Here is a 10,032-nt window from a genome sequence, read left to right on the forward strand (position 1 = left end):
GGTACGCCAGAGGGAGATGGATGGGTCACAGTGAAAATTATTTTCATTATCTGTAACATCCTCACATCAGGAATAAGAATTTTCTGCTTAGTGTATATTTTTAGTTGAGGCTATCCTGTTTCACATAAATAGTACACATTTTTGTCAAAGGCCTAATTCCCCAACTCTTTTGAGTCACCTGCTAATGTTTCTCCATTCCATGCCTTCACACATTATATAGAAGCGTGAAAAGCAGCTTCCATGTTGAGACAGTTTCTCCCTTCTCCTGATTTTACACCATCAAATACAAGGTGATGAATGGGGCATTGACCTTTTCCCAGTTTTCTTGCCAAATCACATTGCTTTGGGTTAGGGTACTAAATACACATGTTACCTAAAATGAAGAGTATATTAAGCTGTTGCTAGCCATTAACATATTTAGATAGACTTATTTTTTACTGGATTCCAGTGAGTTTTGATTGGGAGTGAGGTTTTAGGAAAAGAAAATGAGGTATTGTCCATACCAGAGAAGGGACTCTGGGAAACAGAGGCTGCCCATTTTCTTACCTTTCTGCATTTCAGCTAGGTAAGAAGAGTAAAAATAGGACGTGGAGCCCGTACATAGGGTGGAAGTGGAGCATGTGTTCTGCTCTGTTAAAGGGGTAGTTTTATAAAAATGAGCTTCATGCCCTGCAGTTCATCTATTGATCCTGTACTCACCTTCCTGGATTAATTTTATTTTTTACTTTCTAGTTTTATTTATGGCTTCTTTATGCCTTACTACATGGTCAATTTTTGTAAAGATACTGCTGATGCTAAAAAAAATAGGCATATACTTTAATATCACTTTTCAAAAATTACCATGTCTATCAAATCTAGTTTTTAAATGTTCTGTTCAGAGCTACAATTTTCTTCTTGGTTATCTTTGTTTGTTTTAAGAATTCCTAAATGAGAAATCTTAACATCAATTTCGGGGCAACTAGGTGGCACAGTGGATAAAGTACAGGGCCTGGAGTCAGGTAGATTCGTCTTCCTGAGTTCAAATCCGGCTTCAGACTCTTATTAGCTGTGTGACCCTGGGCAAGTCACTTAATTCCATTTGCCTCAGTTTCCCATCTGTAAAACGAGCTAGATAAGGAAATAGCAAAGCACTCCAGTGTCTCTGCCAAGAAACCCCTAAATGGAGTCATGAACAGTAGGACACGGCTCAACAACAGCAAAATCACTTATAATTATGAGCCTACTTGATGTCCCCTTTATACAATGTTCTATCTCCCACCTCCATGACTTTGCACAGGCCTTTTTTTTCTACATGTGTAGAATTGCAATATTAGTTCGTTTGATCCTCCTGACAACCTTGTAGGGCATGTGCTATTATTATCCCCATTTTACAGATGAGGGAACTAATGCCTAGAGGGATTAAATGATTTGCCTATGTTTACACAACTCACAAGTCTCCAAGGCAGGATTCAAACTCAAGTCCTTCTGATTGCAAGTGCACTTGGAATCTACTGTGCTATAAAATGAAATAGTTCCTGTCCTCAAGGAGCATGCATTCTATGAAGGAAAACAACACATACACATAAAGCAAGTTAATACTAAATAAAGTCAAATTAATACAATGTAATTGGGGGCAGGGAGCAGTAGCAATTGGTTAGAACATGAGTGGTCTCAGATCAAAGTTGGGACTTGAGCTGAAGTTTGAGGGAAACAATGGGTTCTAAGAGCTGGAGGTGAAGAGAGAGTATATTCCATGCGTGTGGGACAGCCTGTGCAAAGGTGAAGGGGGTAGAAGAAGGCATGAAGAACAGCAAGTAGCCCATTTGCCTAGAACATAACAAGTGCAAAGGGTAATAATTTGCCTTGAACAGTAGGTTTGAGTGAGATTTTGAAGACACTTAAAAGCCATACCCAGGAGTTTGTATTTGGTCCTAGAAGAAATAGGAATCCATTGGAGCTTTTTGAGCAAGGGAGTGACATGGTCAGATCTGTGTTTTAGGAATATAATTTTGGCAATTATGTAGAAGATGGTTTACAATACAATATAAATGCAATGCAACATAATGCAATACAATGCAATGCAATACAATAAACATTTATTAAGAGCCCACTATGTGATGGCTTAGTGGACAGCTTTGGGCCTGGAGTCCAGAAGAACTGACTTCAAATCTGGCCTCAGACACTTACTAACAGTGTGATCCTGCACCCTTGATTGTGAGACAGGAGAGACACTGGTATAGGATCGTCCAGCAAAGTGTGCCTGCATCAAAGATGGCACTGTGCTCTACAAGGAAAGCAAAATTTTGGTAGCTCAAAAGAAATGTGAGATAAACAAATTTAGAGACATCTCCCTCCCAAATGGTCATACGGACTGTTTGTGCCTGACCTGTGGTAGAGCTTTCTGAGCTAGCATTGGTATGATCAGCCACACCCAGATACGCTGTACATTAATCCTGACATAGTGATGTCATTTTGGTTCTCTTCAAGCATGAAGGACAAACAACAATATTACTCTGGGCAAGTCACTTAAACTCTGCTTACCTTAATCCACTGGAGGAGGAAATGGCAAACCACTCCAGCATCTTTGCCAAGAAAACCCCATGGGCAGCACTGGCATGCTGTCGTCCAAGGGCTTATGAAGAGTTGGATGTGACTGAAAGACTGAACAACAATAATGTGCCAGGCACTGTGCTAAATATTGGGGATATGAATAAAAAAAAGAAAGACATTTCCCGCCCTCAAAGAGTTTATAGTCTAACCAGGAAGATCTCACACAAAAGGAAGAGTAGAAAAGCAGAGCTGTGAAGGGAAGGAGAAGGTACCTTGCCTGAGGCAAGATAATTGAGTCAAATTCAAGTAGTGGAACTGGTGGTAACAACTGGGCTGTGATGCCTCTTTAAATGGAGGCTTAGGAGGAATTTTTTTTGTTCCATCCTCTGGCTTTCCAATCAGATGTCAGATCAGAGGCTGAAGGTACTCATGAGGTATGAGTTGGAAAGCTGATCCAGTTAGCAGGATGATGAGTTTCCCCAGTTGATGGTTTTTGGAGTGACTGGAGGTAGGAAAACCAACTAGAAAGCTATTGCAGTGTTCAGACGAGAGGTGACAAGGGTCTGTACTAAGGCTGTGACTGGGAGGAGAGATATGGAGGTAGAATAGATAAAGCTTGACATCTGATTATTTATGGGGGGTTGGAAGGGAAGAGAAGAGGGAAGACTCATGTATATTTTTGTATACCCCCATAAGACCCAGAGCTTCTTAGTGGCAGGACTTGTTTTATTTATTTTACTTTTATTTATATATATATATATATATGTGTGTGTGTGTGTGTGTGTATATATATATATATGTATATATATGTATATGTATATATATGTATATATGTATATATGTGTATATATGTATATATGTGTGTATGTATGTATATATGTGTATAGATAAGTATATATATGTATATATGTATATATGTATATATGTATATATGTACATATGTATAGATAAGTATATGTATATGCATATATATATACACACACAAATATACATAATACACACATTTACATATATTTTACACAGCACTCTGCACACAGTACATAGTTAATAAATTGCTATTAAATAAACAATAAGGAAGGCAACTAGGCATTGCAGTGGATAGAATACTGGGCCTGAAGTCAGGAGGACTCATCTTCTTGAGTTCAAATCTGACCTCAGACGACCCTGGGCAAGTCACTTACCCTCATTTGCCTCGGTTTAAGCTGTAAAATGAACTGGAGAAGGAAATGGCAAACCATCCCAGTATATCTGCCAAGAAGCCCTAAATAGGGTAACAATTTCAATCACTTGATTAATTTTGTATTATGGGCATTCTTTGTAACTGTACTAGGGTGGGTGAAGTCACTTTGTAAAAGACACTTAATCTAGCTGTTGTTCAATTCTTCTTTGCTTTATATCACACACAGGTATACTACTACATTAATTATGGAAGTTTACTCCCCAGAATTTTTTTTCAGGTTGAGGTAGACTTTTTTTTTTGTCTAAAAAACTGTAGGTATAATTATTCCTTGAAAGAGGAAATATTTGAAGTCTTCTATTTATGATGAACTTTGAGTAATTTAGAGGAAAGATGCCTACTTTCAAAGTATATTTAACATCAGTCATATAATAATTCAATATATTATATTACATGTTAATACCATTATTGTAATATATCTACATATTAATATCAGTCATGTAAACATTTAACAATCACATGCCATAGGGTTAATACGATTAGACTAAATCAGTTATTTTTCCTTTCTTTCCAGGTATATAATGGTTGCAAGTTGATAAAATTCAAGAGGATGTACTTAGTTTCTTGTAGTCAATTAATTATTCTTCCATGGTTGCTTAGCAAGCCAGAGGCCATTCTTTCCTTTCTTTATTAAATCCAGTGCCAATTCCTCAAATTGAAGTGAATGGCTTTCTATTCATTGAAACCAATTATTGCCTTTTGTTGTTTGTTAATTGTGCTGAGACCATTTACACAAGAAAGAATCAAAACAAAGTCTCTAAACCAAATGGGAGTATACTGTGATGTGTGATTTTTGGATTATACTGTATTTTCAATAGGGTCCAGTGACAAATGGATTGAACTTGGAATTGGGAGGTTTTGAGCTGTATGAACTTAGCCAAATCTTTTAAATTTTCTAAACCTCAGCTGCAAAATGTTAGTAATGATGATGATAATGACCATGATGACCATGATGACCATGATGATGATAACGTTGTGATGGATCTCTAGGCTTGCTGCTGGGTGGATTGTATAGCATATGGGAAAGTACTTGGAAATAGTAAAGTGTTATACAAATATGAATTATTACCATTGAAAATGTGAAGCATTATTGCTTGGGAGAATAATTCCGGCAACTAAGGCTCTCAAAGTTTTTGGATTCCCCTGGATTGTAATTTTACTTCTGCTTCTTAGATCACTTTTGTTATTATCACCCAAGCCTTAAGTAGGAAAGGTCAATCAGTCCTTTACTTCATGGTACTAATAGTCAAGAGGATATACTTCCTTTTCAGGGGTGTGTGCTCCCCAAGGTAGTTCAGAAATAGCCAATCCCCTAACTATTGTGGAAGCCTAGGAAGATTATTTCACTGGCAATATCTGATTTTGTATTGTCCTTTGGTCTACTGATGTTGCCATTTTCCTTCCCTCCCTTTGGGTGGTTTCTCCTCGATACTCCCACCTGCCATCCTATCCTTCCAACTGTAACACAAGATGAACAAATTCCTACTGCTCTAATAATAATTAGCATAAAAATACTTATTTAGTATATATTGTTATATGGCCTTATAGAATCATAGAATGCTTATATCAGGAAAAACCCTTAGATTTCAGTCCAATTTACTCATTTTATACTGGGATGTAATGAAGTATATTTCTGGTATTGTCAGTACCATGAAGAAGCCTGAAACCAAGCATTGAAAATGATCATTTTTTTTTAATCAGGCTAGACAATAAAAATAGACAAGATAGCATAATGAGGAGTTGACCTTGGAGCCAGGAAGACCTGGGCTCAAATCTCATAACTGACATATACTGACTAATCACTTAGCCTGGGCAAGACATAACTTCCCAGGAAGCTTTCTAAGACTATAAATTGCAGGACTTTTGCATATATGCATTGGTGAAAGGAGTTTCTTCATCAGAAGTTGTCTATCCAGAATGTCCCAAAGGTCTTAGTAGAGATTTAAATTATTTAAAGTTTAAATAGTTTGAAACTTAAAGATTTTTAAGCTGTTAAAGCTCAAATCATTTAATTATTAAGTTACTTTAATACATTTAAATTAAATTATTTAATTGCTAAAGCTTAATCAAATTTGTACTAATTAAATCACATCTGCACTTTAAAAAAACCTACTATTACTACCACAACACATTCACATTTACATATTAGAAAAGATAAGCTACTGTGATGGGAAAAAGTGACAGTTTTACCTCCATATTTAAGAGGCCCATGAAAATAGAGTTCCCTTTCTGCTGTGGAGATGTTTAATTTGCAATTGATAAAAGGTAACACAATCAATTTTCCCTATTTTCCTTTGTAGGGTGTAATCAGAAAAAAAAAACCAATCATGTAAGCAGCAAACTATGATGATTGAGTATTTAGAAACTGAGTTCCATGTTATAATTGAATAATCTGACATGTATTTATTGTCATTCATCATCATAGAATCATAGCATCTCCAAGTCGTCAGGGACTCCAGATGGCATCTAGTTCAGGCCACACCGACATGACTAAGCCTGGCCTCTATAACATCTTCCCCTGAGTGGTCACCCAATGAGGGAGAAGGCCCTGCCTTTTGAGGTAGGCCATCGCACTTTTGGGAACCTCTAGTTAGGAAGATTTTCTTACGTCATGTCAAAACCTACCACTCACAACCTCTGTCTGTTGTTCCCAGTTCTGCCTCCTGGGGTCAAGGAGAACAAGTCTAATACAATTTGTATGTGACAGCCTTTTAATGCTTGAAGAGACTGATCACATTCCCCTGAGGACTTCCCTTCTCCAAGCTAAACATCCTCAGTTCATTTAACTAAATTTTGTTTGACATGATCTTGCAGACCTTTCAATGTAATTGAATAAATATTTATTAAATGCCTCATGTGTGCAGAGACACTATGCTAGGCACTAGGGATTCAAAGACATAAACAAACAGTCTCTAACATGGAACAACTTTCATTCATTGGGAATTTCATTTCATTGGGTATTTGCCCTGTATACAAGTAAGTCAATAAAAAGGTAATTTGAGGAGAGAACATTATCAACTGGAGGGGAGGTCTCATAGAGAAGTTGGCACAAGGGCCAGGCCTTGGACAAAAATAAGGATTCAGGGAGTCACAGATGAAGAGAAAGTATATTCCAATCATAAGGACAGCTCATGTGAATACGTGTGGGCTAAGGTGAATATGGAGTTCTGGGAACAATTAGTACTACATTCTAGATAGGGAGTAAAAGAGAGGATTGTGCAACAAGGTTGCACAGGTTGGTTGATGCAAGCATATGGAAAACCATCAATCAATTCCAGGCTGAGTAGTATATAGTTTATCTTAAAGAAAGTAGGGAATAGGGGTAGCTAGGTGGTGCAGTGGATAGAGTGCTGGTCCTGGAGTCAGGAGGGCCTGAGTTCAAATCCAGCCTCAGACACATGATAGTTCCTAGCTGTGTGATGCTGGACAAGTCCCTTAACTCCATTGCCTAACCAAAAAAAAAAAAATTAAAATTTTGAAAGTAGGAAATAGCTGAAGATTTTTAAGCAGGAATGACGTGACCAGACCTGTGCCTTAGGAAAAGTATTTTGGCAGATGTGTGGAAAATGCTTTGAAGAGGGAGAAATAATGAAAATAAAGGCTCCAGTTAGGACATGGTTACTAGTATAGGGAATGTTGCATAGTGGATAGAGAGTCAATGTCAGACCTTACACCTCTAGCACGTATTGGCTGTATGATTCTGGGCAAGTCACTTAAACGCTCCATGCTTTAGGTAATTCTCTAGAACCGTAAGGTGCATTGTGGATGCCAACCTGCATTGGCAGAGGAGGCTTATTCACCAAGAGTTTTCTAGACCAGTGAAGTCACAGGTCAAGTTCCAGTCTCCATATTGCAATTGTCCAGAGAAGAGGTGATAAGGGTCTGTTCGGGCAGAACAAAGGAGATGGATACAAGAAAAATTTTGGAGATAGTATCAACAAAACCTGGAAGAGATTGGTTAAGGGAGGTAAGGGGGAAGAGAAAATAAAGGGTGGATTCTTAGTTTATAAGTCCAAGTGAAAAGGACAATGGTAGTCAACAGAAATAGGGAAGTTTGTCGGGGTTGGTTATGTTTAAGATGTCGATGAGGCATACAGGTCATGATATCCAGCAAGCAATGGGAGAAATGGTACTGATGTTCTACTGACGAGTTCAGGATGCAGTGGGGAATTATCTGCAAAAAGATGCTAATTGAATCAATCTGAATTTCTGAGTAAACCAAGGGAAAGAATGAAGAGAGAGGGAAAAAAAGACCAGTGATAGAGCTTACACCTGGCAGGGGGAGAGGGATGATTTGGTGATCCAGCAAAATGGAATCCTTAGGAGAGCCAGAGCCAGGACAGTATGACTGAAGCCAGAGGCTGAGAGACTATCCCAGAGGAGCGCATTGTCAGCAGTGTCAAAATTAGTGCAAGCAACAAGGAAAGAATTGAGAATGGGTCATTGCATTCAGTTCAGAAATCATTGATAATTTTAAGAGAGTAGAGGAGTCAGAAGCAGAAGTATAAGAGATTGAAGAACGAGTGGTTTGTGAGGAAAAGTCAGTGAAAGCATGTTGTCCTTTGTAGGAATTCAGCAGTGAAGGAAAAGACATGCTAGTTTTTATGGGATGTTGGAGTCAAGTAAGGGTTTCTTTAATGGTAGGGAGTATCTGAATATGACTGTAGCACTCAATGTGGAAGGAACCAGAGGATAAGGAAAGACTGAAGAAGAAAGAGAGAAAGAGAGAGAGAGAGAGAGAGAGAGAGAGAGAGAGAGAGAGAGAGAGAGAGAGAGAGAGAGAGAGAGAGAGAGCACATAAGTGCTGGGGAATGGCTGAAGAGTCGAAATCTCATAGAAAATATGCAGGATATATGGAAGTAGGCTCAAAGGCACAAGGAGAGGGGTTGGGTTTTGCAAGCAGGAGGCCCAGCTCTTCCTTACAGATTTGAGCAAAAAAGGAGAGAATAAGGAATGAGCGAGAGGGTGTTGCAGGTATTAATTAATGAAAAAATTAGAGTTCATAGCAAACTGCCTCTTTTTTTTTTCAGGAACTTAGGAAATGAGACCATTTGGTAGGAGGGATGGGAAAGAGGGTGGGATATGAGATTTGACGGAAAACCAAAAAGTTTTAGAATAGCTGCCGCAGAAAGTGTGATAATCAATGAGGAATAAGAAGATTGCTGTGCAGCAGTGAGGGCCCATTTAAGACAACATAAATGTGTATGGAAGCCAGTCTGCATAATTACACACCTTCCTCTGCTCTGAGTGAAGCAGAAAAAGCAGATGCTGGTGGTGACCCAGGGCAGAAGATCAGCAAGGTATTAATGGTGATTGGACAAGATAGGCAGAGGAATTAAGGGCAAAGGACAGTGTCATTGAACTAGCTAATCAGAAATTAAGGACTGTGGCAAGAGGAAAGTGAAGTTAAGAGCATGGATGGAGTAGACAGAGTTAGAAGAGTAAAGAGGAATGATGTGAAAACAGAGATTACAGTGAGGATAAAGAATAGATTTAAGAGGAATGAGGCAGAGGATAAGATGTAAAGACAGGAGATTATGATTAGAGAGGAAAATTCAAAGTCAAAAATCATGTAAGTAGCACAATTACCACAATGATGAGATCTAAGAGGTGGCCATCTCTGTGGGTAGCTGAGACAGAATGGAGATGTAATGTTGGTTGGAAATAAACCCCAAAACTAAAAAAGAGTTTTAGAAATAATTTTACTAAATCATTCAGCAGAAGGGAGAACTGGAAAAAAGGTATGACTCATTCCCCCTCAGCCTTTGTGAATTTTTTTTTTTTAGCCTTCATGAATTTTACATTATAATTCAAACAGGGGTGCAAAGACAAGCAGCTAAGTGACCTGGCAGTTTCCACAAAGAGCAGTTTTCAGAGAGGGCACATATTCTGCTTGAGGTGTATATCAGCAGGTAAGTTTAAACATTCAATAAAATTTGGAGAAAGCCAAAACACAAGCTTTAGGTGAGGTCTTAACACAAGACTTGGGTGGCATCCAATCATTCATAGCAAAAATTTTTCAGTAGCCTGGAGGGTCTCTGGGGTCAGAGTGATATATATGTGCGGCGTGTGCATTAAGCCATGTCTAGCCACACAAGCTAGATTCAAACAATATAAGAAGTAATAAAATTTTCCCATAGTAGGGAATGAGTTGAGAGAAAATTGAATTGGGATGTCTGATATTACAGGGGACATAACATATATATTGACATTTCCAAGTGTGAGAAGGGATAAAAGGATATAGAGTAAGAGAATAAAACAAGTTT

Source organism: Phascolarctos cinereus, unplaced genomic scaffold, assembly GCF_003287225.1.
Source record: "Phascolarctos cinereus isolate Bilbo 61053 unplaced genomic scaffold, phaCin_HiC Scaffold_3;HRSCAF=262, whole genome shotgun sequence".
Lineage (NCBI taxonomy): Eukaryota > Metazoa > Chordata > Mammalia > Diprotodontia > Phascolarctidae > Phascolarctos > Phascolarctos cinereus.